Genomic DNA, 8,131 nt, shown 5'->3' with positions numbered 1-8,131 from the left:
TAATGCACTATATGTATCAATTAATGACAATTGAGCAGTTGTACTTATCAAAAATTTTCAAATATGCAATTTCAAAACTTGTATGAAAACCAAAGCTCTGATAACACTAAAACATATCACAACTTATCCCTTGTAAGGCATGACATGTTCCCGTAGTATACCTAATGAATTACCGAGCTATGATACACTTGAATTGTATAGATTTTTTAAGCACATTTGCATACTATTTCATAGCATTTAGGTAAGTATTTTCATGTATAATAGTTGATTTCTATAACACCCCTCACCCGTATACAGTGTAGTCGAGCAAGGTGTGCTACATTCGGTGCCGAAGCACTCTATCCTGTTTTATCGTGTACAATATTCGTTTAATTATATTATTTTATGTGTAGAAATTTTTTTTTATCCCATTTCATTTTTATGTTTAATTATATTATCTTATGTGTAGAAATTTTTTTTTTTATCCCATTTCATTTTTATGGAGATCCATATAGAGTCTCCTCTGTTCTATTAGTGCATGGTGGGATTCATATTACCTATTAAAACAATTCATATCCTTTACATCTATTCATTCATCATATTATTCATCATGCTCATATCAATTTTCAAGAAAATAAAATACTTTATTTCATTCATATGAAGTCAAGTACAATATTTATAATTCATATACAATCCAAAATTATTTACATCATTTAATTACATACAATACCAAAATGCAAAACCTAATATGTACATAAGCCCTACCAAAACAATTGATGAGGTGAGAACTACTCTGTAGCAGATTTGATCAAGGTCCTATCTAAGCTCTACTGCTGCTGCTGCTGTGGCTCTCCTATACCTACGCGTGGTAAGAACCAGCGCGCTAAGCATAATGCTTAGTGGTGCATATATTGAAATAAAAATAAACAAATAACTGAAATAATTATTCTACATGTATTCTTATAAGGAAATATAAAATTTTATAAATTTCTAGGTCTTTTACATGTTTATAGAAGTTTGGACAAAATAAATTTATCAGAATCTTTTTATCATGTATCTCATGTTTAATTCAATGAAGTTCACCTTAACAATCTTCTCATGTATTTATTTCAATTAAAGATTTCTACTCATTTCTATGCCCAAGTAACCTATGACAGACTATAAAGACTAGATACACGGGAGTATACAAGTTGGACATTCATATGTTTATCAAGTATACAACGGTCATGTCAGGCACAAGGCCAGCGGGCAGGCATAAGCCAGTAATAATAATAATAGGCATTATAGCCATCGGGTAGGCATAAAGCCAGTAGAACAATTATATTAGACATATGTTGTCCATTATTGATCATTCCCTATGGGCAGTACTGTAGTTTATAATCCCTAATTGGTATACCAATCGATCCACACTATATAAGTAAGTCTAGGTACACTTTGGGCAAATTTATATTATTAAGTATTTATAGTTTCATATTATGTGCTAGTTGTATTTAATAACATTTTCATATTACTTATGATGGGAACATAAGTCCCTCATGTACATTCATGTCACATTTATGTCTAACAATTGATTTTGATTAACTTTATATCATGTAACAAGTCATTTTTGGAACCTTTCTCAAGGTCTAGGTTTGGGTATCTTAAGTTCATCTAGCAAATTGATTAATATGTGGACACTATTTGGCCATACATTCTTCATGGAAATTGTTCCAATATGTGTTATCTTTGTTTTCCCTTTTTAATCATGTCATTTGGGCTTTTAGAACTCAAGTTATGGTCAAATAACCATAACTGGTTCACTTCCTAATTCTAGTTCCTTGACTAGGTAGATTTTGTAATTGCACTTTACAAATTTTATTGAATAAGTTACAATCACTTTTAGGTCTAGTGTTCTCTATAGGATTTGTTGTCCTATGTCTTATGGTCACTTAAAATTTTAAATCATAATTTTCCTAATTTTGTAGAATTAGTTATAGCCAAATTACTAGCCTAGACTCAGGTACCATGTGTCTTCAGGGTTCCAGTTCAGGTCAGTGATTGCGAGTGGATTTTTAAGATTCTTACATTCATAATTTAAAGAAGGTTTCTGAAACAAAGTTAGATCCCTGTGTCTTTGGTTTCTGAAAAGGTATGGCTCACCCTAAATGGAGTTTTCTAGTGGAAGATATGCTATAAACACTAATCCGGGGTCAGATGAAATTGGGTAAATTTCTAGGTTTGGATGTACTAAGTTCTTTTAAGCATTTGACCTAATTCCTTTGGGTTCTGGGTTTTGGTCAAAAGACCAATATTATAGGCCTATGTCTTATAAAACTTTTTCCATTGGTTCATAGCATTTGGACTTTTATAAACCAAGTTATGGCTTTTTTTCCAAAACTAGTCGAGTGAGCTTTAGTCCAAAAAATTCTGGGCAGAATGGTTCTAGTCAGTTTGGTGACCTTACTTGGGCTAGCAATTTCAATTGGTTAGAGGCATTTCTGGGCCTGGTGTTCTAAATGAAAGTTCCATTTCTATGACATAAATGAAAGTTGGACCTGTCTAGAGAAAGTTATGGCCAAATGAACATGTACTGTTCATTTCATCAATTTTCTGGGTTCAATGTCTAGACATCCGGATTGGGACAGTAAATTGGTCAACTTATAGACAAAATTTGGCCATATTTTCTTCATAAAAAATGGGGCACTTTGTCATAGGTTTCATCTCCAATTGGCCTCACACCAATTGGAGCAACACAACTCTAGTTATAACTCAAACAATACACTAGACTCAAAGATCTAAATTTCTTGCATATGAATCAACACTCCCAAATTCAATTTTCCCAACTCCACAAACTTCATTTGACATACATGACACTTCTAATGGTCATTAAATCATCTCAACATAATCAATTTCAAGAAACACATCAATTTCCCCAAAGTTAGGTCAAAAACCCTAACTCACATTCCTCAATTCATGTAAACACATGCTAATCAATTTGTTCATCACAATTACTCATCAATATCACAAATAAACACAAATAATTTCATCAAAACCATCAATCCACAACTCTTATCATGGCTGTTGAAATTTAGTAATTTCCTATCCCTATGAATTTCTTTTAATTTCATATCAATCTAACTTAATTTAGCAAGCTTGTCAAGCTTAGAAAAGAAATAGAAATGAATTGGTGCACTAACCTCTTTAACCACTTTCTTGGCTTGTTAAAAATTTGAATTTTCTTCACTTTATGACAATCAAAATGTTTCTCTTGATGTGGAGATTAATTTTTATGAAGGGTGTTTAGGGTTTTATAGGAAGAAAAGGGGAGAAATCAAGCTAGGAAAAAGTAAAAATGGTGGGAGCTTGGGATGGTGATGGATCGGCCATGGGAGAAGGAAAAGAAGAAGATGGCTCTTTTTAAGTTAATTTTGTCTCATGAAGTCTTCTTTTATTTTTCTTCTTATCCCTTAATGATAATTTGTTAACATTTTATTGGTTAGGATTTTTAATTAATTTCATTTTATGACATCATAACATCTTATGTCATAATTATATTTAATTTTTTTTTCTTTCATTTATTTTCTTTTTCCTTTCCATTTCTATACATAATTCATGATTTTAATTTATTTTAGGTATTTTAATCTCTCTCATTTTAATTGACACTTAGGTCAAAATTCAACTCTAGAGTTGAAATGACCAAAATATCCTTCGCTATGCTTGTTGGGTTATTTTTGTCTGTACCGATAAATAAATTTTCCTGGATTTTCTTTGACATTTTTAATGTCATTTATACCTCATTAACCCTTAAATTAAGTCCCAAAAATTATCTCTCGGGATTCCTCATGTGTCTGGGGTCAGTAAATGTCCTTACCGATACTTCCCCGTACGGTCACCCATCGCTGTGACCCTGGCTCGTTTAACCGAGTTGCACTTCATTTCTTTTACTTTTCTTTAATTTTAGTTAGTTTATATTCAATCAATTTATGTTTCCTCACTCTAGTTTGAGTGTAGTTCTAGATATTTAGACTGTTCGAACAGAAAATTAGTCGTTAGAACAGTAGGATGCATGGACTACCTAAAGTGAGGGCATTACAATTTCATTAGTTTTTGTAATTTTTATTGTAAAGCCCTTAATTTCATGTTTTTTGCATCATTTCATCTGTTTAAGTGAAGCCCCAAAAGTATAGGAGTGCAAAAGAAAGCTTGGAGGAGTCAAGGGACAGAGAATTGCTGCTGATACAAAGTACACTAGTCATGTAAACCAAGCCCCAGACCCGTGTAACTCTCTGCCAGAAGAAAGCCAAGAGAATCAATGAGAAAGACAAGTACACGGGTCGTGTAAGTAGACCCGTGTAATCTGCAAGGACCCGTGTAAGTCTCTACTGGGCGCAAGCTTGAAGAACCTTATGGGAACAATAGTACACGGCCCGTGTAGTTGGCGCAGACCTGTGTAACTTTCTGTGCCAAAATAAGATTTCGCAATTCTCCTCCAGCAAGTTACACGACCCTACATTACGGGACCCGTGTAGTGACACACGGGCCATGTACTATGCAGCAGCTAGTTTTATAACTCGAATTCCACTCCTATTTTCTAATTCAAAGGAGACTCCTAAAGCCTTTTGGACTCAAAATGACCTAACCCTAGAGCAACCAATATAAATAGGAAAGAAAACATCAGAAAAAGAGTGACTACTGTGGTCGGGAGTGCTGCTGAAGGCTGCTGCTGTCAGGCTCTGCATCAGTACCGAAAGAAGTTTTCCAGCTGAAGCTCCACAAGATCAAAGCTGCAAACTATCTTTAGTTCCTTCATTTCATGTCCCTAGATAGGTTTCTATTGCTTTATTTCTTTTACACGATTTTCTTTTTACTGTCTTCACTTCTTATCATGATGTTTGCTGAACTCACCATGAGTGAGTAGTTTCCTTATTCTGGATTTGGGAGAGTAATGCTTGTAATTATTTTTATGGATGAATATTAAGTTTTATTTACAGGATTTGAGATTCGTTTCGTGATTTAATTTCTTATGATCTTAATGCATGCTATGTGATGGTAGCCACTTAGACATGATTGTAGATGTTGATTGAATGACTGAAATGTGAAGATTAACATTAGAAAATCAAGATCTTGAACCTAGGAATTCTGACCTAGACATAGGCTGATACCTTTGTGAAATCTAAAAATTGGTCAAATGTCTTAAAGGATTTTAATTAATTTGATCACCACGAAAGTAGGGTTTGAGTTAATTAAAATACACCCTAGATACCTTAAGAGAGGATTTAGGATAACTTAGGGCTAATTTCCATCAAGGAAAATGATCCTTAAATTAGTAAATGAACGAGATAACATCCCTAGTAAGGTTCAAGTGTGAAATCCTAATTCCAGAATTGTTCCAAAATAGATTACTTCGTTTTAAGTTTACCATTCTAGTGTTTAAAATTAACAAATTTCATTCCCTAAGTATTCGATAGCCTAAACAGTCAAACTTTCTGTGTAGATTGGTACTTACTAAACAAAATCCTCGTGGAAACGATACTCTACTCATCATTTTATTATTTGTTGCGATCTGTGCACTTGCGGGGTTGTAAAACCAGGCAAACAAGTTTTTGGCACCATTGCCGAGGATTTTTGGTTTTAGTAATATCAAGCGATAGGCGATTTAGCTGATTTAGGCAATTATATTTATTATTTAGTTTTATTTTACTGGTTGTATTTTTCTTCTTTCCTCTCAGTTGCTTAATCTGGTATATGACCAGAACAAGGCCAGAAGAAAAAATTTTGGACTGTGATCCGGAGATAGACAGAACTCTAAAAGCCATCAGGAGAGAAAGGAAACATCAAGAGCATGGTCAAAGAGATCTTGAATTTCCAGCCATGGCCGATAATAATGACAGACCAAGACTCTTGAGAGATTATGGAGCTCCATCTATCTAAGGATTTTAGCCCAGTGTCACTAGACCCACAATGGAAGCCAACAACTTTGAATTAAAACTAACATGGCTCCAAATGATTCAACAAATCCAATTTGTAAGTTCACTAATAGAAGACCCACACTATCACCTCTAGTGCTTTATTGCCCTATGTGACACATTCAAGATGAATGGAGTGTCTGATCAAGCAATAAGACTCAGAGCATTCCCATTCTTCCTTCAAGACAAAGCGAGGAAGTGGTTACACTCTCAACCAGCTGGAACGTTCACAACTTGGGAAAACCTATCTCAATCATTTCTAGCAAGGTATTTTCCACTTGCAAAGACTACAAAACTGAGGCTTAAGCTCAACACCTTCAGACAAAAGGAAGGAGAATCACTCTATAACGCATGGGAAAGATTTAAAGACCTGCAGAGAGAATGTCCACACCATGGCATAGAAGATTGGCTATTAGTGCAAAATTTCTATAATGGATTACTACCCTCTATGAGGAGCATAGTTGATTCAGCTGCAGAAGGTGATCTAATGGAGAAAACAATGCCACAAGCACTTGAACTTTTAGAAAGGGTTGCATACCATAATTATGAGTGGTCGAATGAAAGAGGAAATGCAAGGAAAATTGCAGGGGTCCTGAAAGTAGACGCCCTAAGCATGATAAATGCTGAGTTTGATCAGCTCATAAGGAAACTCAAAAGGATGCAAACCAATGCAGCCGGTATAAATAGTCAACATGAGGACAGCTATGGAGGAGGATACATGAGTTCAGAATACAGCAATTTCAATGAACCCTCCACAGAACAGATGAACTATGTGAATAATGGAGGAAACTTCAACCAGAGGCAGCCCAACAATCCATATTCAAATACTTACAACCCTAGATGGAGGAACCACCCAAATTTCTCATGGTCTAATCAGTAGAACTAGCCAATAAACAAGCAATAAGGGTACAAACCACCAGCACCCCCTGGATTTCAGAACAGAGGTCAAAACTTTGCACAACCACCACTACCTCTCCAACCTTAACAATCTGAACCAAAGATGACCATGGAAACCATGATGGAAGGATTCCTATTAACTCAACAATAACAAACTGAATTGATTAAACAGCTGACTTCCAGAGTAGACCAACTTGCTACTCATAACAAGATGCTAGAGAATCAAATCGCTTAGCAAGCAAGTTCTTCAAGTAAGGTTGCTGGCAAGCTGCCTAGCCAACCAGAAATGAGCCCAAGGGAGCATTATAAGGTAGTTACACTAAGGAGTGGGAGAACTCTAGTACAACCAGAGGTAGAAATGACAAAGGAAACCATAGAAAATTCTGACGGCCAACCAGAGAAAAAAGAGGAAGAAGCTAAGAAAGATCAGGAAGAAGAAGCAAGGAAGACAAAGAAATTACCAAAGCCATACCAGCCTCCCCTACGTTTTCCTCAGAGATTTCAGAAAGCCAAATTAGAAAAGCAGTTTGGGAAGTTTTTGGAAGTTTTACAGAAACTTTACATCAACATCCCCTTCACTGAAGCACTTTCTCAGATGCCATCCTATGCCAAATTTCTTAAGGAAATTCTGTCAAAAAAAAGAAAGCTAGAAGACTATGGAACAGTAGCTCTAACAGAGAAGTGCAGTGCCATACTGCAAAACAAACTGCCTCCAAAGTTGAAAGATCCAGAAAGCTTCTCTATCCCTTGCCTCATTGGTAACAAGAAAATAGATAAGGCCCTCTGTGATCTTGGGGCAAGCGTCAGTTTAATGCCTCCATCAATATGCAAAAAGCTGGAGATCGGAGAACTGAAGCCTATAACAATCTCATTGCAATTGGCTGATCGATCTGTTAAATATCCCATAGGAATACTTGAGAACATTCCTATCAAAGTGGGCAAATTCTTCATTCCAGTGCACTTTGTTGTCCTTGAGATGGAAGAAGATGTTCAAATTCCTATCATCTTGGGATGACCATTTTTGGCAACTGTCGGAGCCATCATAGACGTAAAAAATGGACGACTAACCCTCAAGGTAGGAGAAGAAGAAGTGGAGTTCAACTTGTTTGACACAATGAAACACAAATTTGAACCTGATGAATGCTTCAAGGTTGACATAATTGACGAACAAGTTAAAAAGGAATTTCATGAGACACATCTTAAAGATCCTCTTGAAGCATGTATTGTGCACAGCCACACAGTAGAAGATGAAAATATAGAAATAGCAGCTTGTGCACAATAGTTAGTAGCTCATCTACCACTACCCTTAG

The 8,131-nt window shown here is 35.5% G+C and overlaps 1 non-coding gene across 1 annotated transcript; it reads right to left on the bottom strand.

The window, feature by feature from the left end:
* Positions 1-6,216: 6,216 nt before the first annotated feature.
* LOC131170834 (small nucleolar RNA R71) lies at positions 6,217-6,323 on the bottom strand. The gene has a single exon (XR_009141601.1). It is a non-coding gene; the product is annotated as a small nucleolar RNA R71 (small nucleolar RNA).
* Positions 6,324-8,131: the final 1,808 nt, after the last annotated feature.

Source organism: Hevea brasiliensis, chromosome 11 (genome assembly GCF_030052815.1).
Source record: "Hevea brasiliensis isolate MT/VB/25A 57/8 chromosome 11, ASM3005281v1, whole genome shotgun sequence".
In the NCBI taxonomy this organism is placed as follows: Eukaryota; Viridiplantae; Streptophyta; class Magnoliopsida; order Malpighiales; family Euphorbiaceae; genus Hevea; species Hevea brasiliensis.
This window is presented reverse-complemented; position numbering and strand designations above follow the sequence as displayed.